The sequence below is a fragment of the Lagenorhynchus albirostris genome, chromosome 8 (genome assembly GCF_949774975.1).
Source record: "Lagenorhynchus albirostris chromosome 8, mLagAlb1.1, whole genome shotgun sequence".
Lineage (NCBI taxonomy): Eukaryota > Metazoa > Chordata > Mammalia > Artiodactyla > Delphinidae > Lagenorhynchus > Lagenorhynchus albirostris.
In genome coordinates, this window is record NC_083102.1 from 31,048,522 (window position 1) to 31,073,578 (window position 25,057).

Consider the following 25,057-nt stretch of genomic DNA (forward strand, 5'->3'; position numbering starts at 1 on the left):
CAGATAATAGATCATACACAAATCATCTATTTATGGACATATCAGAGATAATCTTTAGAATAATGGTGATTTCTATGTTCAAGTAAGTAGGTGGCAAGATGGAGAATTTTACTAGATAACTCTCTAAAATATAAATCAAAAAGAAATTTTAGAATTTAAAATTGCAAATATTGAAAGTAAGATGTCAATAGATGAGTTTAACAGCAGAATGAGCACAGCGTACAGGTTAGAGAATTAGAAGATGGATAGAAAATATCCAGACAGAAATAGAATCATGGAGAACAAAAATGATGGAAAATTCAGAAAAGAATGTAATATTATCTATCTATCTATCTATCTATCTATCTATCTATCTATCTATATTCATTCCTCAGAGGGTTTAGAGACAGAATGGAAAAGTTTGACCTAGAGTTTTTCAAAACTGAGCTAGAATTTTTCAAAACTGAAATAGGATATGAACCACAGACTCAGCAGATTTATCCTGCTAGGACTCAGGCAGAATAAATGCATTATCTTCCTCTTGCACATCATAGTAAAACTAATGAAAATCAAAACAAAGAGAAAATACTTAAGTAGCCAGAGGAAAAAGGTATTATCCTCAAAGGAATAGCAATAAGGCTACAGCTGACTTTATAAAGAAGATATAGAAGCCTCCGGAAAATGGAATAACTTCTTTAAAATGTTAAAAGAAATTAGCTGTCAACATACATTGCTATTTCTTTCAAAAGATTCTTCTAATTAAAGATGAAATAAAGGAATTTTCAGACCATCAAAATGAGAGATTTTATCATATTTTTTCCTGAACTAAACTAAATACCAAATGAAGTTCTTCAGGTTAATATAGAGTTATTCCAGATAAAATATGGTAATGTAGGAAAGCAGAAAGGTGATAAATGTAGATAAATATAAATATTGACTATACAAAAGCAATAACAGTAAATCTAGTAGGGGATAAATATATATAAACTAATGTGCAAGGCAATAATAATACAAAATTTGGGAAAGTAGTAAGAAGAATTAAAGGGTTCTGAAGCAGTACTGTCCAATAGAACTGCCAACATTATGTAAATATTCTATTGTGAGGTGTCCAATAGGGCAGATTCGAGCCACTGGTGCCTATTAAGCACTAGTAATGTGGCTAATACAACTAAGAAACTGAATTTTTTATTTTATTTGAGTTCAATTCATATTAATTGGCTACATGTGTCTAGTGGCTACCGTATTGAACATTAAAGTTCTAAAGATATTTGCATTGCCTGGGAAGGGGTAAAGTACTAATTCACACTAAGTTGTAAAAAAAAAAAAAAAGTGAAGGTGTAAGTTTTACTCTTAACCACTAAATAAATAGTAAAAGAATTAATAACTAACAGACTAATAGAAGGTAAAGAATTCAATAATTTAAAAAAGTGTTTAATCTAAAAAGGTCAGTTATGAGAGACAAGGGAACAGAAAACTTAATAATACATAAAATAAATTGCAACATGGTAGGTATAAATCTTAATATTTCAATAATTACATTAACTTTAAATTCACTAAATACTCCAAATTGCAGACTCTCTTATCTGGTCTAGTACTGAAATGGTCTATGTATATGTAGTTTTTCTAAATTTTGTTTAACTCAGAAGTCTTACCTTGAGATTCCCATGGTATTCACAACCACAAGAACTATCTTTTCCTTTTAAACTCCAAAACTGGATCTTCTGCCATATTTTTATAATGTTTTATTGATAAATCACCTTCATAAATGTATACATATATGTATATAGGATATATTTGATTATTCAAATGAAGAAGAGAAGGAAGGGAGAAAGGGAGGGAGAGGGAGGGAGGAAGGAAGGAAACAAATCATGGCTGCCTGCATAATGAGAATGCTTCTAATTGTGGTGTTAATCTTGATTCTTTGATTAACTATTTATGCCTGTCAGATTCCCAGGCCCAAACCTAAATCTTATTTTGAGAACCAACACATTGTTTCTTAAATTTTTTTAATAGATGTTTCATCAATACATCAGAGCAAAGCAAATTACACCTATTGAGTGCCCAGAGTGGGAGGAAAAAAATGAAAATTTACCCCTCCATGTGTCAGATGGAGGTATTTTTTTACAGTCACCTTCCTTATGATACTCTACATTAAGGCCAACTATTTTTTTGCCATGGCTACTTTAAAAATCATTTATAATCACACATCTGTTCATATCATTCCCTCATAGAAAGTAGCGCACGGGTTTTAAACTTAAGTTTGAAAGTTCTAAAGTGGTTAAACAGCTAATTAATTTTACAGGAAGATAGCAGTTGTTCTGTGGGTTATATTTTCTGTTGTATATTAACGCCAGATAGAAGCCAATCCTCTTAAAGCACTAAAAAGGCCAATTTTTGTTAAAGGCAAAACTACGTAATTACCACTTAAATGCTGGAGAAATATAGGAAAGAATTCCTCCACCATCATCAAATTTATACTCTATTAAAGATGCTAACTTTTCATTTTGTCTTTACATTTGCAAAATAATTAGGCTTTGCCTTTAGGAGTCAACAATTCAAAATCTTTAAGAATGGTACCAATTTCCGTTGATGTAACAATCGTCTATGCACTTGTCAGAAGGCAAGATGTAATCTTGTGAAGAACTTAAAAGATAAAAGAAAACAATTCACAGTAGGGAAGTTTCAGCAATTAAGTTTGACCTAAAGAATTGAATGCACATCTGACTAGAGGTTGCTATGCAAGCAATGATACAAATTGTCACTGATTTATTATATTCATCTTTACTATGAAGGAGGATTGCACAAGAAAGGTAATTGATTATTTCATAATCTTCTTTTAATCAATAGAGCAACTTAAACTCGTACAATATTACCACTTTGTGGTTTATTCGATTTTATGTTGATCTATCCTTTCCTCTACTGCGTATGTAGGTTTAAACACACACACACAAACAAACATACACACACACAGCTTTGAAAAAGTTGATTTGCTGCGTGTCACTCAAGCAACATAGTAGCAGAATTTAATTTCACATCCATGTCTCCATGCCTTTTAATTTCCTTCTTCCAACATTCCATAAATTTCTCCTTATATTAATTTTCTCTCAGTGCAAGCTCATAGGAGTAGAGTATTTACTATTTTATTTTGATTCAATAATTCATAAACCATGTCTCATTATATTGTATATGTAGAGTCATATACCTTCTGGGAATAAATGATTGACTTTCTCAAGGATATGAAGCCAGGTCTAATATCTTCTTTTCAATTTGTGTTTTTTATACCATACTATACTATTTTCCTTTAAGAGTAATGAATTATAAATCAGCAGATAAACCAAGCAATTTTATAAGGTAAAAATAATTTTAATAACTTTTTCTTTTGTCAATTTTCTGAGAATTTGCCCAGGTTTCTAGTTTTGGTATGAAATAAGAAATCACAATCAATAGGAAATTAAAAGAAAGAAAAAAGAAAAGAATAACAATTATATAAGGGCAAAAAGTCATAATAATCAATACCGTGGTTATATATCACATAGTATAAAATTATACTTAATATTTGTGAGTGGAAAATTAAACTAAGGCAAAGTCATAAAATATTATTGATATTCATATGACCCAAACAATTTAAATAGTTGAAGGTCAAAAGCTGGTAAAGTATCTGAACACATTCCAATGATTAAATTTCACAGACTTTTTTTTACCTTTGCTACTATTAGAACATTACAATTTTAAAAAACAATGTCTTTCCATTTAGAAGGAAAACTGTAAAGACATACATCCTCTTTTTGTAAAATAATTTAAATCCTCTTAACAAATGATACATAGAGTAAATATTTTAGAACTGTTACTTTGTTAGTTAGGGCCTTCTTAGAAGCAGATGTCAAAATGGGGTCATATGTGCAAGATATTTATTGGCAAAACACCAGTAAAAAATAAGGAGCACAGAGCCCAGGAAGGCAAGGAAGGCCTTAAGATCCCTCTACAGATCTAACCTCTAAGGGGGAGAGAAAGGAAGGAGGATCGTCTGGATAGACTCTCAGTTTTAAGAAAGTTTCAGCCAGGCTTATGGGAAGTCCTTGAGCCAAAGATGCTCATTAGAGGTTTCCCAAATTTCCCATCAACGCATAAGAAAAACTTTTTGTTTCCATGGGAAACTATACTTATTTATAGCTCATCCTTCCATGAGATCTGATTCTGTGTGGGCTTATACTCTGTAAATTGTAGATCACTGACAGCAATGCAAAATAATTGTTGTCTCTAAATGCAAATAAATATTTGGAGTGGAGAGATAACCCTTCCCCACTTGAGGAAAATAAACAGTTCTGTCTCCATTTGCACATTCATTTCAATATAAATTTGTCTATTCTTTGATTTCTCCTTTGAAGCAGTTATAACGTCAACCTGATTTCCTTATTATAAGCTTATTACAGTTTTTAACACGTGTTTACTTGTGAGTAATGATTTCCTCCTTTAATTTCTTTTTCTTTTAAGTCTTTAGAGATTTTCCACCATGCTGTCCAGTGGTTTCCCTTAACAGAGTCTGGTAAAGTCTGTCAATAGAGAAGAATAGTTCATGGGCAGTTAAAGCCCAAGCACATCTTTTCTTGTCTCCCAGAGATAAATTCAAAGCATCATTAGAACTTTGCTGACTTTTTCTCCTTTTAATTTTCTTCTCTATACTTCTGTGTTTTGTTCTTGCTTTTGTTGTTTTGGCTCACTTTGTGGAGAGAGTTGTTTTACTTGAAAAGCTATTATTGTCAAAACCCACAAAATACATCAACTGCTTCTTCTGCTTGACAGTTCTTCAGATATTTTAAGATGCAATGGTGTCTCTGCTTGATATGTTCTCCTGAGCCTTCTTAGCATCTTTAACTTGTTCCTCACACAGACCCTCCAAACTACTGGGTGAATAATGCTTTTCAATCATTTCTCTCAGTGGAGCATTTACAACTACATTTAATGCACCATCTCTAGAATGATAAACACAAATTCACAGTAGAAGAGTAAGTTTCCTATATCTGGACACTAAATCACTACAAATGCAGTTGAATGTGTTGGGGGTTTTTGTTTGTTTTTGTTTTTGTTTTGTTTTGTTTTGAGCAACATATCTACTTACTTCCTCACTTTCATCAGAACTAGTAGCCAAATATAACTTCCTCCTGCCAATCCAAACCTCACATCATTCTGAAATTATGTATATTTTTGAAAATAGAAATATAAAATATTACATACAGTCCTCCTGCATTTCATCTCTTTGATTTCAGCTAATCATTATAGCTCTTATGAGCTCCACACTCTTGGCATACAGGATGTCTTCACATTTGGAAACACACAATAGTGTCCTCTGCCCCAAGATCTTCATATTCACTGTTCTCTCAGCCCTAAAGACCCTTTCCAACACCACCCCACGCAACACACACTTGCGTAACTCCCTTCAACTAGCTTGTTAACTTTTACTTATTCTTTACCTCTGACTCTAAAGATAACCCTGGAGGGCCCTAGTGAACACTCAGAATGGGTTACTAACAGTTCTGTGCTCTCCTTACACACTGAAGCCCTCATCTGTAACACTGAGTTAACATCTGTGTCTCACACCAAGCAGAGAGCTCTGCATTTACGAGTGCCATGTTGTTTTCTCCCCTGTTGCCCAGGCAGCCAGCAGAAGGTCTGATACCCAGTAGGCACTCAGTAAGTAACTACTGAGTGAGAGTCAATGTGACTTTTTTTTTACTATGCAGTATGTCCGCTCTATCTGTTGTCATTCATCCATCTCTCTAATAACCATTAAGGTAATAAAGAATTTCAAATAGACAATGGTATTCTAGAACATTTCATTAACATTTTTAGACAATATAGTAGCTATGCTATGAATCTTCTTATTTGTTCTACTTTCTCTAGATGGATTTCATAACACACTGTCAAAAGTGATCATAAAATTATAATATACTATATCTATAATATTTTTCTTAGTAGTATTGCTTAAAAGCACATGAATCTATGGAATGGGATATAGTGAAAAGAACATAAATTACAGGATCAGTTAAACTTTTACTGGCTACATAATCTTAGAATAATTATTATAATTTTCTAATCTATTAGGAGAAAATTACTAAAACACATATAATAGATTCTTTTAGGAATTAAATAAAATATTAACAGGTCTCACCACCCCCATCACCTCTCTGCCCAAACTCAGTATTAACAAGACCATTTAGTTTAAAATTTTGCCCTGAAAAATTTTAAAGTATGAATATTAAAATTACCATCCTATAATTTCCAGAAACAACCATTTTAAAAATTAGAAATATGTTACCCCTCTCCAGAATTCTGATTCCTCTCCCAATTTCTTTGATACCTGAAAGATTACAAACATAGATACAACTTCAGCAAGGTTTTCAGCACCACAAAAATAATTTGCCTCTATGTGGGACTTTGAATCTACTTAAAAACAGTGAATGGCCCTCATATTTTCATTCCTGTCTTTCATGAATTGTCTTGTCCTTCAAGTTTGAAGACTGATCTATTTAAAAGAGAAAAGAACAAAAGAAAAGAAGAAGTTGTGCAGTTCAGCTTGCTATTTTTAATCTTTTTATATTAGATTATGTTCCCCAACCATTTTCCCCATCCTTCCTTTGTTCATTTTATTACTTCTAAATCTGCAGACACATTCTGTTGCGTTTAGCATTTAGCATTTTTCAAAATCCCCAATTTTGTTCTTCAGGTTTCCTGAGGCTATTCTTAGAGATACACAAAAATATTAAAATATTTATCAACATTTATATGTTCCCTTTTTAAAATTTGAACATTTTCTTTCACAATTTGAGCTTAACGAAATGATCTCTAGACTAACGTGATATCTTTAGATGATACTCTTTTTTCTATCTCTGAAATTTTTCACAACTGCAGAGTTTGTACTTTTTTTAGCAACATTCCATTCTTCAGCTCTATTTTCTTCTAGAATGTCTAATACTACACTATTTTGCATAAATATTTAGTATTTTTTAAATTGTTTTTTGAAATGTAATATATACCCAAAAAGTACAGAAATCATAAATGTATGACTCAGTGAATTCTTACCAAGTGAATACATCCATATAACCAATAGCAATTCAGAAAGAAGGACATTTCAGGCATCCAAAATGCCTTTATTCAGTCATTCCCTGATTTTCCTTCTACAAAAAGTAACTGTTTTCCTGACTTCTAATGCCTTAGATTAGCTTTTGTGTTTTGTACTTTATATAAATAGATCATATACCATGTTCTCTTTTGTTTTCGGCTTCTTTTGCTCAGCCTATAGGTAAGATTTATTCATAGTGTGGTACAATAATTCATTCACTTTCATTGTTGTGTAGTATTCCACTGTGTAAATATACCAATCATATTTATCCATTCTATCATCAGTAGACATTTTAAGTTTTTTCCAGCTTGGAGCCATATGCATTTCTTGTGGGGAAAATATGGATGAATTTCTGTTGGGACTATACCTAGAAGAGAAATTGCTAGATCATAGGTTATTCATATATTCAGATTTAATAGATCTGTCAAACTGTTTTTCAAAATAGCTGAACAAATTCACACACCTACCTGCAGTATAGACTTGTGCTAGCATGATATATCTTTCTCAGTCCCTTTACTTCTAAGCTGATATAGTCTCTATATTTAAAATGGGTTTCTTGTAACTTGCCATGTATCACCTAGGTATCAAGTGACAAACTACCTTGCTATGCTGCCTCCTGATTCAAACTATCCTGGTATGTTTGACTATATCAAATACACAGCTAGTGTGGTCCTTTTAAAAATTGTCTTTCCATTGCTAAAATGTCTTTAATAATATTGCTGTATATTGTCCCACCACTGCAGTCTTTTCAAATAACAACCTGAAAACCCTAGCAACGGTTCAGGTCTTGCACTGTTCTTTTAGAAATTCTTCTCCTGCTCTCACATAGGGTACTAAATCCTTCAGCTGAGGTCATTCTAATGTAACTAAATGAAAATCCACTGACTATTTAGAAGCAGCAGTTTGTTAATATGATTAGGAGTTTGTCTTTCTCCCACTCAGATTCAGTCAAGTCAATATTCCCTGAACTGAAAGATGTTTAACTACCAGCAAAGCCTGGAATCATGGCTGGCACAGACTGCCTGAGCAATGAGATGGCAGAGAGGGGAATATTCACTGGAAGGTTTCTCCACATGCTCGACAGCTATGCCACTTAAAGTGTGCTCTGGGGACTAGCAGAATCAGCATCACCTGGATGCAGAATCCCAGTCTTCACCCAGACCTTTTGAATCCTCTTTTATCAAGATCCCCAAGTAATTTGAATGCTCATTAAATTTTGAGAAGTACTGCTCTATTGACCATACCCGAAGTGGTTCTTTAGACGTCCTGTGGAGCATTGAACACTGTCAGCATTTGCTTTAAGAAAATGGGTAAGTTATAATAGTTGTCACCAAACTTTTTGATCATGTACCACAATTAACATTTTTTAACATAAATGATTAATTTCTGAATATTCTTTATAAATTAGATATATGTATTAGTATAATAATGTATTTTGCACATTATAAATATATGCACAAAGCAGAAATGGAAAAGGATGAGATAAAGATAAAATAATAAACAATATTTTTTAATAATAAAAATAAATATTGTTTATTGTAGAAAACTTGCAGAACATAGGAAAGACAAATGTAAATGTATACCTCATTCATAGTCCCACCACTCAGGGATGCCACTGTGAACATTGCCTGGTTTATACATACAAACAATATTTTAAATGGTTAATAATGTCACTAAAATATTTAACTTTCATTAAAATTATTGATAATTAATATGCTATATATTACAAGTATTTATATTTATTATAAGATATTAATAATAGTATGATAAATATATTCAGAATTTTAAAAATTATTTAACATTGTGATGCATTCATTTAAAGGTATAATTCTAAATTCAGATTATTTCTATACTTAATTTAATGACTTATATCAATATATACAATATACAAAATATAAATGTGGTAAAAATCATGTAAAATGATAGTAGATGTAAATCTGTCTCTATCTCAAAGCATCTTACTTTGAGCAGTTATTGTAAAATTACATTATCAGTATATCTAGGATATAATGTGGCTAATGAAAAACACTGCTTGGAAGAGAAGTGTGAAATCTGCCTTTTACATTTTGTTTGTGTGTTTTTGCACTGTTGGTATTATCCTTAGTGGGATTACTATTCATATGAAATCTTTGAAGTCACTTGTTGATTTGCTATATCTGTAAATCTACCTAGTAGAGCATCTGTAAGCTGTGATATATGCACGATGTTGAAACCAAGTGAACAAGTATGGGCTCCACCCCACCTCCTGCTGGGAGCTCCTGCTCTTTCATTCCAGTTTACCTCACACAGTATGTGAGACACATAATCTTCTGTAACATGTACCCAGTGGGTTTAACAGTGTGCCTTCATACATATTAAAGTTGTGGGGTATTTCTTAAGTTCTCTTTAAAAAATACGTATATATGAAAACTCTGATAAATTATTTTACCTTCCAATACATATCCATTTTGGATACTTAGATGAAGCCTCCAAATGCTAGAAGGTAAGAAAGGCAAGGAGGACTGAGCCAAACCAATATGGGAGAGGGGAGTGGGACAGTTTGTGTAAGCCCCAGGAACGTGGAGCAGCTCAGGTAAAGAATTGAAGCAAGGGAAGTAGTCAAGGGTCATAACTCAAAAACAACAAGTATACAGGAAGTCCAATCCCATTCCATTTGGGAAGAAACCTCTCAGGAAACAAGATTGATAAGAATGGAATGGGAAGTAGCCTGTAGTCAACAGGCGGCAGTACAGACAGACAGGGAGAAGAATAGGAAAATCTCCAGAACCTATAAGATATTTGAAAAAGCCCAGCAGTTTGAGCTCCTTACAGGGGCAAATGGAGAAGCTGCAATATGATACTATCTGTGAAAACACTGAGTCTCATTTCTCATGCAGAGAGCAAATTAAATAAGTACGTTCTATGTTAATTAGCAATGCAACGTTCAAATCAGTCAACAGATAAAAAGAGTTTATTGAACATCTGTGAGATAGAACTACTGTAGTCCTGTCTTTCCTCTAAAAACCTCAAACTGATTAGGGAGAAAAAACACACATACAGAGAAACTGAAATAACAAACATGTCACGATATAATAATACTTACAATTCATCAAGCATCTGTCATGTGCCAGGAAGAGTGTTAGGTGCTTTACAACATAATCAAATATATAGCAACTCAGTGAGTTTCACACTATTAGGTTTATATTATAGTTAAGCAGAGCCCAGAGAGGTTAAGCAGCCCGCTCAAGGCCTTATCTACACAGAAATTAACTGACAAAACTGATATGTGAATCCAAGAAGCAGACTAAGCCTTTGTCATAAACATCAAGTTCCATGGGCTACCAATATAAAAATTAGCCCCTAAATAAGTGACATAGAAAGCAAGAGCTGTAAAAATTGTGATGTGTGAAATTTTTCCATAGATGATATATTGAACAGTTAGAAGCTGGTGGTCAATTTCAGGTTTACTGTGTACCCCTGGATTCAATGACTCTACCTTACTTTGCTTCCCAATGTGAACAAGGATAAAGTTAATGATGTATGACTAATGCTATCATAAATTTCCAGCCACTACTGAGCTACTTGCAAGCTACTTGTCACTATACACTGAGTTTACTCACCCCAACTCCCTGTCTTATTATCCACCACAAACTATTTCTTTATGACTTTGTGCTTCACCATGAGCGAAACACAGCAAACGCAAACAAATTCATGAAGTCACCTCTGTACTCCAGGTGGTTGATGTGTGCCAGGTTTGAGAAATTCCATAAATTTATGAGTGCCTGTTGCTAAATATCTGCTTAATCTTACTCCTACAGAATGACCTTGAGAGTTTAATCTCAACACTGGTCATAATTTACATGGTATTAAATCAAAGAGAAAGAAGTTTTCATCCCACCAATTATAGTTTATGCTCATGAAACCCAATTATAAACAAAACTAAATTATGAATGCAACATCTCTAGAATAAAAAGGCCAAATGTAATGGGATGTTTGTACCTTGTGTAGTATCGGTTTTAGTGCTTTAGCTCAATAGCATTACTTGGTTAGGTTTTAAGAAACTAGATTTAATAGTACTATTTTCAAAGATGTCTCTAGAGGCACTCCAGATATGTGAGATATTTCATCCAGTTTTAAAGCTGCAATTTTGACAAATGAGGATAATTTAGAAGAAGTAAAGGAAAAACTCTTCAAATTATATGATAATAAATAATAATAAAAATATGATAATAAAAATCAGTAATTAAATGCTGATTAGTCCGGAAAAGAAAACACGGATGGAAGAAGCCTTCTTCAAACATTTGCATGTCACTTTCATTCACTTCAGTCTGCATGCAAATCATTATCCATTTCGAGGTTCAAGCTTGCCTTTTGTGTTGATCTTCCTACTCCTGTCTACAACTGTTCTAATCAGAGGCCTTCTCTTTGAAGGTTTTCTTAACATTCAGCCTCACCCATGAGAGTCATGGGTCCCTTTGTGCAACTTAAGAACTGTAGATGTACTTCCATTATACCATTGATCACATTGGCTATGACTGCTTATTTGACTTGCTCACTTTTCAGGGTAGAGATTTTTAATATCCATTTCTACATTTAGGATCTGATACAAACTTTGCTCATTAGATATGTGGTAGATGAATGCACAGATGAATAAGTGAATGCATGAATTCATAAGGAAGGAAAAGTGGACTTGCACTCCGTTGCTCTCATGTGTCCTTCAGCCAATAAGTGGAAAGATAAGATTACCACATTTAGCAAATAAAAATATAGGATGCCCAGTTAAATCTGAACCTCAAATAAACAAGAAATAATTTTAGTATAACTATGTACCAAATATTGCATGGGCATTTTATCTGGCAACCCTAAAAATATAAAGACATAGATTCCAGCTCACTATAAGAAAACAAACAAAAAAAACCAGCTTCTAGAAACGTGGTTAGTACGGAGAACTTTTCAAGGAAGCAAGCTGCCAGACCCTCTTGTTTGAGCTTGGGACGAATGTCAGAGGAGCTCTGGATATATCTTTGCATTGGGTGAACCCTTTCATGTCCCCTTCTTATTAAGCAGTATATTTTTGACAAAATTTGCATACAAATATACCTAGGCATTGAGAGTGAATATATTCCACTAGCAAATTTCACATTTAAGTGGTTCTTTTAACAGCAAAACCCTACTCACCACACACCTGTCAGTTTCTTTTTGAAGACTAACAATATACAGTGCATTGCTGATATATTTTACTTAAGTTTAGGTTCAGGTTGACCAAACTACTTAATTCTAATTCCACCTCTGTCCTAAGGGGTGTCCTAAGGTGGATTATTTTAACTTTGTGCCATAGCTATGAAATACAAATTCCATTACTTGCCTCACTAGGTACCCTATGGGTTGATGGGTTCAGTACAGTCAAGAAGTGCATTGCTATGAAAAACAAAGTTATCAGTATTATTACAGTACAGCTAGTTCACATCTTTATTACAAATTCTCTTTCTTTGCCTTAATTTTCCATTTTTATCAACTGTGACTTCCAAAGATATGAATAAATTCTAAAGGATTTAAATCCAAAGAAAAAATTATTATACAATTTAGGTATTGACAATAATAATAATATAATGACACAAAATAGCAGGCCTACCTGGAAGTCAATTAGCTACAAAATCATATTAAAGTATTTCAAAATAACAGAAATATATATAGCAAACAATAAAAACAACATTCTTCTTCAGAACTCTAATATAATTATGATGTGCAAAATAATTATAATATAATACAAAGATAAGGTTATAGATATACCTAATCATATGAGTTTGAACCACATGAAACTGCCATTATTTTACCTACAAAAATGACTTTCATGTGGTTCAAAGCAAAAATAAGCTATTGCCTCTGAATTTCCATCAACAATGTCTTGTATTTTTTTCTGGGAATATTTTTCATCAGAAAATTTATATTTTATATTTAAATGCAGAATAATGGGAAAAGATTTCAAATATAATGGTCTTTTAAAGTTTCTGAGAAAGGCAAGAATAGTAGTAGAATTCTTGTTATATAGTGCTTGTAAAATAAGTTTAGTCTATAAAGAGTTAAATGAGGAAATTGAACATTTTAGTTGACTGGCATAGGCTGATTCTATATAAAATTCCATCACCATGCTGTTATTCTACTAACATTTATGAAGCTGTCACCGTGTGTAATTCTAAGCATAATTCTAAGTGCTCATTTAACACCCACAATTTTTTTTAAGATTGGCAACAGATATGCACACCTGTCTTCTGAATGTCAACTATTTTATTATGACAATTTACAGAAAAGGAAACTTCAGAACAAAGGCATAAGTAATGTGTCCAAAATTAAACAATTAATGAAATAGGAGGGATTCAAATCAAAGGGTTTAATATCCAAAGCAAATCTTCTTAGTAACTGTGCTGCTTAAATTGTACAGCAATCTATAGGAAATTTCTATTGTTATTAAAAAACATATATTTGGCTTCTTCCTATACATTTTTTTAGTTGTAATAGGGTTGCCAGATAAAATATAGGAGACCCATGAATTTTAGATAAATGGAGTGTTTTTTTTAGTATAAGTGTATCTCATTTACTATTTGGGACCTACATATTCTAAAACTTTATTCATTATCTGAAATTCAGATTTAACTGGGTGTCGTATTTTAATTTGTTAAATGACAACTTTCAATTTAAAAATAAATTGATACACAAAAGTGAGGTTTGACATCATGTTTCACTGATATTTTCTTACATATAGCCATTTCACCTAAATAGCATTTTTACCAGTTAGATTCCAATTTTTTTTCAAATTGGCAACAGATAAGCACACCTGTCTTCTGAACATCAGTAAAATGTTGCAAAAAGTTATTCTGACTCTTATCATTAATGTCCTTTAGTTAAACCTGACCCAAAAAGATTATTATAAATTGAAATAATTATTAAGATTTATAATCAAAAATCAATCTAGATTTTTGCTACTTAATTAAAACCTTAGGCTTTAGGCTACAAACTGAATTTTTAAATAAACTTTTAATTTCAGAATAGATGTGGATTTATAGAAATGTTGAAAGAATATTAGAGTTCTCCAATACCCCATGCCCAGTTTCCCCTATTGTTAACATTACTATGGTATGTTTTCACAACTAACAAAATTAATACATTATTAACATCTGAAGTTAATACTGTATTAACTGCCTTATTTTGAAGTTTTAATATCTGAGAACACAAAGCAAAGGAAACTACAAACAAGACAAATAGAGAAGCCTCAGAATGGGAGAAAATATTTGCAAATGAATCAAGGGACAAAGGATTAATCTCCAAAATATATAAACAGCTCATGCAGCACAATATTAAAAAAAAAACCCAACCCAATCAAAAAATGGGCAGAAGACCTAAATAGACATTTCTCCAAAGAAGACATACAGATGGTCAAGAAGCACATGAAAAGCTGCTCAACATCACTAATTATTAGAGAAATGCAAACCAAAACTACAATGAGGTATCACCTCACACCAGTTAGAATGGGCATCATCAGAAAATCTACAAACAACAAATGCTGGAGAGGGTGTGAAGAAAAGGGAACCCTCTTGCACTGTTAATGGGAATGTAAATTGATACAGCCACTATGGAGAACAGTATGGAGGTTCCTTAAAATACTAAAAATAGAATTACCATATGACCCAGCAATCCCACTACTGGGCATATACCCAGAGAAAACCATAATTCAGAAAGACACATGCACCCCAATGTTTAGTGCAGCACTTTTTACAATAGCCAGGTCATGGAAGCAACCTAAATGCCCATCGACAGACTAATGGATAAAGAAGATGTGGTACATATATACAGTGGAATATTACTCAGCCATAAAAAGGAACAAAATTGGGTCATTTGTAGAGATGTGGATGGATCTAGAGACTGTCATACAGAGTGACGTAAGTCAGAAAGAGAAAAACAAATATCATATATTAACGCATGTATGTGGAACCTAGAAAAATGGTACAGATGAACCAGTTTGCAGGGCAGAAATAGAGACACAGATGTAGAGAACAAATGTATGGACACCAAGGGGGGAAAGTGGTGGAGGGCTGTGGGGGGTGGTGGGATGAATTGGGAGATTGGGATTGACATGTATACACTAATACGTATAAAATAGATGACTAATAAGAACCTGCTGTATAAAAAAATAAAATTCAAACAAAAAATCTGAGGACATACTTTATTGATTTCCTTATTTTTGTATACAGTGTCCTCTTTCTGTTCCAGGATTCCATTCAGGATAACATGTTAGTTGTCACATCTCCTTAGCTTTGTCTTGGCTGTGACACTTTTTTAGACATTCCTTGTTTTTCATTACCTTAAGAATTTCTAGGAGTATAGGTCAGGCATTTTGTACAATGTTCTTCAATTCAGATTTGCCTGATGTTTTTCTCATGATTATATAGGAGTTATGAGAACTTGGGAGAAAGACTACAGAGGTAAAGTGATATTCTCATCACATCATATCAAAGGTACATGCTACTAGAATCACTTATTTATTATGTTACCTTGGGGTAGTGTTTATCAGTTTTCTCTGCAGTAAAGCTATCCTTTTTTCCCTAGTTTCATACTGTACTCATTAAAAGAAGTCATTATGTGTACTCCACATTTAAGGGGTGAGAGGTTGTGAGGTGCTCTAGTCTAAATGTCTGTGCCATCCCAAAATTCTTATGTTGAAATCCTAACTCCCAAAGGTGATAATATTAGTGGATGGTGCCTTTGGGAAATACTTCTTTAGTCATGAGCGTAAAACCCTCATGAATGAGGTTAGTGCTCTTTTAAAGAAGATCACATAGAGCGCCCTAATCCCTTTCACCATGTAAGGATGAAACGAGAACTCTGTAACCCAGAAGAGGGCCCTCACCTGACTCTGCTGGCACCTTGATCTTGGACTTTCAGCCTCCAAAACTATGAGAAATAATTTCTGTTACTTATAAGCCACCCACTTATAAATCATTGTGGTTTTTTGTTATAGCAGCCCCAACAGACTAAGACAAAGGAGGATAGCTACATAAATTATTTGGAATTCTTCTGCAAGGAAGGTTTGTCTATTCTCTCGATTCATTCATTTATTCAATAATTTACATTGGATATTTATTTTGTACTTTAGGTTATAAGCCAGTACTATATTATTTAATTTATTGCTCAATATTTGTAGCTTTGGCATTGGGAGTTTTTCCGTTGATTCTTGTGTCCCTTTGACATACTCCCAGCATTTTTTTTTTTTAAGCACTTCCTTACTTTCTGACACAAGAAGCTCCAGGTTCAGATTTTTCCAGATTTTCCACTGGGACCCTTTCCATTGGCTCATATATCCCTTTGACACATCTCCATCACTATTGTTTTGCTTTGTTTGGGGCATTTACTTTCTGACACTGCAAGATGCTCCAGGCTCATCTTGTATATATTCCCTGCCTGAAACTTTAAAATCAGCCATTTCTCCAAGATGCCCTGGTTCGTTTTATTGGTGTATGATATCAGGAACCAAGATCTGGGTGCTAGGTGTACTTGCTGCTATAGGAGTATCATTATCTCTAGTCCCTCCCAACAGGCAGAGCTAGGACATATATGAGTATATACTAACCTGTGTATGTGCACACATCTATATCTATATCCATCTATATCTATATTAAGGTAAACATGAGTTCATACTGAAATCTCTGATTTTCATCCAGTACCACATGGTTTATTCTAGACTCTCCATCACCCTTTGTTTATCTGTAGCCCTCACTCCAACAGTAAGAAACCTGGCTCTCATTATCTGCCATTCACCTACTTATTTGTTCAACTCCAATATGCATGTACAGTGGTTTCAGAATTGTTAATCCATACCCTCATGCAAAACATGATAGAGCACAGTGATTATGTACAGTTCCTAGACTTAGAGTTCCACTTATTTCCAGAGGTTCTTATATTGGCATCTTTCTTTTTTCATCCCCCTCAGTGAGGTTATGTCATGCATTGTAATATAGATTCCTTTATCATAGCCTGCATTCCTCCTGTGATCACCCGATCTCTTAATTGATTTTTAACTTATTTGCATATAATTAAGGTCAATTGTTTGTAGTCTAATGTTCTATGGGTTTTAACAGATGTATAGTGCCATGTATCCAGTATCATACAGAGTTGTTCTACCTAATAAATTCCCTAGGTTTTACCTTTCTCTTCTTCCCCCAAGGTCCCTGCCACCACTGAGCTATTTGCCATCTCTATAGTTTTGCTTTTCCAGAATGTCATATAAATAGAATAATAAAATATGTAGTCTTTTTATATTGTTTCCCCTCACTTAGCAATATGCATTTCTGATTTATCCATGTTTTTGTTGACCTGATAGTTCATTCCATTTTATCACTGAAGAGTACTCCATCTTATAGATGGACCACCTATTGAAAGACATCTTGGTTGTATCCAGCTTTGGCAATCACAAAGCCACACATGCAGGATTTTTTGTAAACAGAAGTTTCCAAATCAGTCGAATAACTATCTAGAAGTGTCATTGCTAGATAGATAGTTTGGTAAGTTAACATTTAGCTTTGTAAGAAACTGCTAAAGTCTTCCAAAATGGGTGAATCATTTTGCATTTCCACCAGCAATGAATGAAACTCCTATGTTCTATACATTCACTGCCAGTTGATATTATCAGCTTTTAATACCTCTTACAGAGCAGGTCTGCTGGCAATAAATTTCCTAGGTTTCTGTTTGTATGAAAAGTCATTGTTTTTCTTCACTTATGAAGAATAATTCTAATTCAGTAGCTTTTTCTTTCAACACTTTAAAGATTTCACTATACCCTCTTCTTGATTGTATGGTGTATGATGAAAAGTCTGATGATGAACTGTTATCCTCGTCCCACTCCTTGACCAACTTTCTTCAAGATTTTCTCTTTGTCTTTATTTTTCTGCAGTGTGAATATGATATGCCTAGGGTTTTTGCTTTTTTAATCCTGTTTCATGTTTTCTGAGCTACTTATATCTGTGACTTGCTGTCTGTCATTAATTTTTGAAGGTTATTAACCATTATTAGCTCAAATATTTCTTTTGCCCCATTCTCTTGTACTGATATTCCAGTTATACATATATATATATTATATATACATAATATATGTGTGTGTGTGCTACACATTTGGGTATCATCCCACAGTTCTTGGCTCTTCTGTTCCTTTCATTATATTTTTTCTTCATACTCCATTTGAGAAATTTCTATATTCACCTATCTTCAACATCACTGATTCTTTCCTCAGCTGAGTTGCACCTACTGTGAGCCCATCAAAGACATTCTTCACTTTTATTACTCTATTTTTTATTTCTATCATTTATTTTTTAAATTTTTATTGGAGTATAGTTGATTTACAATGTTTTGTTAGTTTCAGGTGTATAGCAAAATGAATCAGTTATACATATACATATGCCCACTCTTTTTTAGATTCTTTTCCCATATAGGCCATTACAGAGTATTGAATAGAGTTCCCGGTGCTATACAGTAGGAACTTATTAGTTATCTATTTTATATATAGTAGTGTGTATATGTCACTACCTATCTCCCAATTTATCCCTCCCCACCCCCTACCCCCTGGTAACCATAAGTTTATTTTCTACATCTGTAACTCTATTTCTGTGTTATAGATAAGTTCAAACAGATGAACTTATCTATCATTTATTTTTTATTATTTCTTTTAGTTTCTATTTACATTAACCATATTGTCTTGCATATTGTCTACTTTTCCCATTAGAATCCTTAATATACTAATCATAGTTATTTTAACTTCCTTGTCTGATAATTCCAACATCTGTGAACAACAGCCTCCAGCTCACATTTTATCCTCATTTCCCTGACTTTAAAAAGTGCCAGTTATTTTCTTTCAAAATTATCTCTTGGGGCTTCCCTGGTGGCGCAGTGGTTGAGAGTCCGCCTGCCGATTCAGGGGACACGGGTTCGTGCCCCGGTCCGGGAAGATCCCACATGCCGTGGAGCGGCTGGGCCCGTGAGCCATGGCCGCTGAGCCTGCGCATCTGGAACCTGTGCTCCGCAACGGAAGAGGCCACAACAGTGAGAGGCCTGCGTACTGCAAAAAAAAAAAAAAAAAAAAAATTATCTCTTACAATCCCCCTATATACTATGCTGCATATCACAACTTAACTTCACAGCTTTCCAGCTATAGGCTTTTTGCATCATACATGTTATTTAATGTAATAATATGAATCAGGGTTCAATCAGGAGACAAAAACCACAGCTATGATTTAAACAGAAAAAATTAATATAAAGAATAGTTAACTAATAGAAAACAATTACTGAAAAGAGCAAAGAAGGATCCTAAGAGGTGCAGGAAGCAGCTACTATGTTTGCAGAAGAATATGTTAGGAAGGAATTTAGGACAAGGTAGATACTCAAGTCCTAGATTCAGATATATCATTAGAGGCCATGGCTGCTATGGAAATATACAACTATTTAATAGAGAATAAATTTACAAAGGACATGGACGAAGCTTAACTGTGAGGGCCACTGAGTTGAGTACTATTGGCCATGCATAAACCACATACATACACATATCACACTAATGCATAGACTGCCACTCAGAAAATAGCACACTGGAAGAATGAAGGAAAACCCTTCACCCTACGCTAGCCTTGCAGAGTCCTTTCACTACTGTTGGCAAAACCTACTATCATCCAAACTAGAAAAATAGAAATGTGTGCAATGCCCATCTCTAATATCACAAACTAGAGTAAAGGAGAGTGGATTTGGAGCCGGGAGTCAATAGATTAGTAACTGGCACAGTAATAACTTTTCTATAATGGAATATATATTCCTTTTACATTTGGGGTTTGGGGACAGTCATAAAATGATGTACAGAAAAGTCTCGTCACTTGTATTTGAAAATCAATGTTTTTTCTCCTCAAGTTTATTCTTTTTTTTTTTTTCTTTTGCGGTACGCGGGCTTCTCACCGTTGTGGCCCTTCCCGCTGCGAAGCACAGGTTCCAGACGCGCAGGCCCAGTGGCCATGGCCCACGGGCCCAGCCACTCCACAGCATGCGGGATCCTCCTGGACCGGGGCACGAACCCGTGTCCCCCGCATCGGCAGGCGGACTCTCAACCACTGCGCCACCAGGGAAGACTTCCTCAAGTTTATTCTAAACAATTTTAAGTAAATCCAAAGTCTCAGAAAGTATAATGCAAACAAATACTTATATCTTAACCACCAGGCAATACATTTCCAGGCCATATGAACCCTAGCACTTGTAATAAAATAACTTTTAATTATTATAATTAAAATAATTTTACACTGTAAAATATCAGAAATTGCATTCTTTCTTCTTTGATATGCTTTTATAGGAGCAGAGCATCCTCACATTTAAATTCTTAATATTTGAACAATATATCTGATTTAGAGTTTGCTCCTTAAAAAAAATTAAAATATTTTAATAAATACTATTTTACTAAAAGTAAATGTTTTGTTGATTATGGGTGTTAGTTTTCAGCAAATTTTCTTATACATATAATGCTAAATGTACAAATTTCATTAAATGTCAAAGTATAATTCACTAACTTTTCAGTTGTAAAAAGCATTTCTGAAATAAAATTTGTATAAGGAGCAGCAAGAAATAGGAAGGGACTATTCAGACCTTCTGAAACATTCCATATACATCTTATTTTTTTAGGAGGTGTGCATTACGATCTTTTAAAATGTTATGCTCTTTGAAAAGACATGGTCTTTAATGTACTCCCTCATATTATAGACACCTCATATCACAACCTTGAATTGCTAAGTAGGGCAGCAGATAATACTCCTGAACCGGTTGGTAGGCGTGAACACATGAAAATGTTTTGGAGGATGTGCTATCTACTGACCTTTTAGAAAGAGCATGATGTCCCTATGTTTTATGGGTAACACTTACAATAGAATCTGCTCCTTCAGTCTTTGGATATTTTGTGATGCAGTGTCACCAAATCAAGACGTTTATTAGACGTTTATAAACATCAGAATTGACATATTCAAGATACACATTTTTTTACATATCTTTATTGTAAAAACTCCCTTAAAAGCAATCCAGTAAACTGTCATTTAAGAAATCACAATTGCAGTGCTAAATTAGATGCCAGACTATAACTGAGCAGTGACCTGAAATTTAAAATTCTTTTTTTAATTTAATTTTTATTTTATATTAGAGTATACTTGATTTACAATGTTGTGTTTCAGGTGTATAGCTAAATGATTCAATTATATACATACATATATCCATTCTTTTTCAGATTCTTTTCTGAAAGGTTATTACAGAATATTGAGTGTAGTGTCCTTGTTGATCATCTATTTTATATACAGTAGTGTGTATATGTTAATCCCAAACTCCTAATTTAAAATTCTAAATAATGACTGATTTTATATTATAGCTTTACAAAGGCATCAAATCTTTTTATCTAGGTTGAAACATAAACAGTGAAAGATAGCCTTATGGCATATTTTTTGTTTATAAATAGTAAGTAACCCAGCACACCACCAGTCAGGATCTCTTATGGTGCTCAGCTTAGGATAAAATAAAAGCCTCTGTGCCTGTTGTGACTACAAATAGAGGCATAGGCACTGGCAACAAACCTTTCTTTATATTCCCAAGTTACTGGGTAGAAGCCATATTCAATTATTCATAAAGAATATTTACAGGCAAATTTAAAAAATTATAGTAACATATAATACTATAAGATCCCAAAGAAACAAAAGCAATAATATTCACCACACATGAATAAGAAAAGTAAGGCAACCTATGGAATGGGAGAAAATATTTGCAAACCACCTATCCGATAAGGGGTGAATGTACAAAATATGTAAGGAAGTCATACAACTGGATAGCAAAAAAACCCAAAAATCGAATTACAAAATTGGCAAATTACCTGAGCAGACATTTTTCCAAGGAAGATATACAAATGGTCAATGGGTATATCAAAAGGTATTCAGTATCACTAATCATCAAGGAAATGCAAATCAAAGCCATACTGAGATATCACCTCACACCTGTTGCAATGGCTATCATCAAAAAGACAAGAGAGAAGAGATAAGTGTTGGCAAGGGTATGTCAAGGGTATGGAGAAAAGGGAACCCTTGTACATTGTTAGTAGAAATATAAATTTGTACATCCATTATGGATGACAGTGTGGAGTTTCCTCAAAAAATTAAAGAAGGAGCTTCTGTATGATCCATAAATCCCATATCTATCTATATATCCCATATCTATATATCTGTATAGATAGATAGTGATGTATGTATTTACATATATAAAATGAAATCTTATTCAACAATAAAGAAAGAAGGAAATTCTGCCATTTGTGAAAATGAGGATGAAACTGGAGGACCTTATGCTAAGGGAAATAGGATAGACAGAGAAAGGCAAATACTGTATGATTTCTCTTATATGTGGAATCTAAAAAAACATAACTCATAGGACCAGAATGTAGAAAGTTAGTTGCCAATGGCTGGGGCATAGCAGAAATGGGAGTTGTTGGTCAAAGAGTACATGCTTTCAGCTATAAGATGAATAATTCTTGGGATGTAATATACAGTGTGGTGATTACATATAGTTAATAATAGTGTATTTTATACTTTAAAATTGCGTAGAAACTAACACAACATTGTAAAGCAACTATACTCCAATACAAAATTTTTTTTTAAGCCCCCAATAAACTTGAAGGAAAAAAAAAGAAAATTGCTAAGAGAGTAGATCTTAAGTGTTCTCACTGTGGTGGGTGGGGTGGGGGAGATAACTATGTGAGGTGATGAATGTGTTAATTAACTCAATTTTGGTAATCGTGTCACAATGTATACATATATTAAATCATCACATTGGACACCTTAAAAAATCATGTTGTACAACTTTAAAAAATAAATAAGAGGTATGATGTTTGCTATGTATCTGATTATGTAGGATTAATTATAATAATCAACCAAAGTTATTAAAGAGGAAAAAACTGAATAGCAGCATTGAGTATTTAGTATAATTATAAATGGAAAGCAAATTGTGTAAAAGTATACTTTGTAACCACATTGAAGTTTCATATGCATATTGATAAGGGTAATACAAAAAAAAAGAAAGCAGTTCATTTGGGGATGATAGTATGACTATAGGTGAATTTATTTTTCATTTTGTTTTTTTTTTAATGAATATTAGTAATTTCAAAACAACAAAAACTCCCCAGGCAGGTTTGTTGTGTCCTGTGACATGCACAGTATCCCTTCTGCAGGTTTCAAGGTTTTCCCTTGCTTTTGCCATAACCAAATTTCTTCCCTGTCTACTCCTAACCACACTTCCTGATTACTAGATAAATCTACCTGCTGATACCAAGATGATAAAACCCACAAACTTTCAATTCTTTCATTATACACCGCCCTAGCCATTTTTAAGGCAGTTCAGAAATGTTTCCTATAGAAAGTCTTCTCTGCTAACTCAGCTTAAACTTCCATCACATCCTACCAAACTATTTTTCACTCTGATGAAGAGAGGGTCAGTCTGCTACCCAGGTCTCAGGTCTACTTTGTCCACTGCAGTACTGCCAAAAAAGATTCACAAGGACTTTTTATTTGATAAGAAAAGAAATTAGGATTAGAGATCCAATGCTTTTCCTTTAAATCAAGATAATAGAATTTAGCTCTATTTTATGTTCTTTATATTTCCTAGCTTTTATAACAATAAAATACCATTGGCTCCATCATCATCTTGCACAAATGGGTTGAATTTATTTATAGGAGCGGCATTTTTTAAGCATTAAGCAAAGGCTTAGATTAACTTTATTTTTATTGACAATTGAGCTCTGGATTTTGTTTTAGCTCATATTGCACTTATATTTGTTTTTGACAGGACATAGAGAAAGGAAGGAAAGGATGTTCTTTTCCTTGAGTTGTGCCTGGACACTGTGAATATTAATCATTTGTTATCTAAGAAATCTATATCCTCTGCATATAGTCTATTTTTACTATATCCTTTCGTGTATTTTTCATCCTTTTCTAAATGTGAGCTTGTTGAGGAATAAGATTACTCTTAGCAAAACTATAAACAATACCTGATCATCAGGTGTTCAGACTAGAATTTAAAAAAAATAAAAATACTAAGGGCTTTCATGAATCGATCTCTAGGCCAGTGGCTGGGAATAAAAAAAAAACCTCTACCCACAGATGTCTTAAAAGCTAGTAATGGGGAGACAGACTAGGAAATAGAAAATAACAATAAGCTAAGTCTTGGCAGGAGCTTCATTTGCATGATAAAATTATAATGAACAGTTTTTTATCCTTTAGATTTTGATTTAGGAAATTTTTTGGTTTGTGTGTGTGTGTGTGTGCGCGTGTGTGTTTGTACCTGTTTGGAAATACAACATTCTCCTGCAAACGTCAGCTATCTTTAAATGAAAGTAACCTGCCATTGGCAGTCTACATTCATAAACCAAGTGCAGCAGGCTAACACCAGGTATGTGAGATGTAATGCAAATCTTGATAAATGATCAGGTTTAATCAATAGTACCATTTTTAGAATATAAATGCCGTTTTAAAAAAATGTAACACATGAAGTATCTGCACTGGCCATAGCCACCAAGGGTTTAAGGATTGGTCAGCATTAAAGACTAGGAGAATAATAATAGGAAGAAAAACATGCAAAATGAAATTTCTTCTATAAATGCTTCAATTCACAGGATAGAGAAAACTTCATAATTGGCAAAAATTCTTATGGAAACATTTTAATTAAGAAGATATTTATAAATAAGAATTGTCTTTGAAAATAATGTAAGGCATTAAAATCAAGGCTTCTAATTTATCAATACTTAAAATACTGGACAATCATATCCTACATCTGTATCATTAAAGGAGTGAAAACTGATTTTTAGGAGGTCATTTATAATCCTCTCAGTGAGTGTCTGCAATTTCTTCCTTACTCTATTTTTTGAATTAATTTCTCCATTCCTTCCTCTCT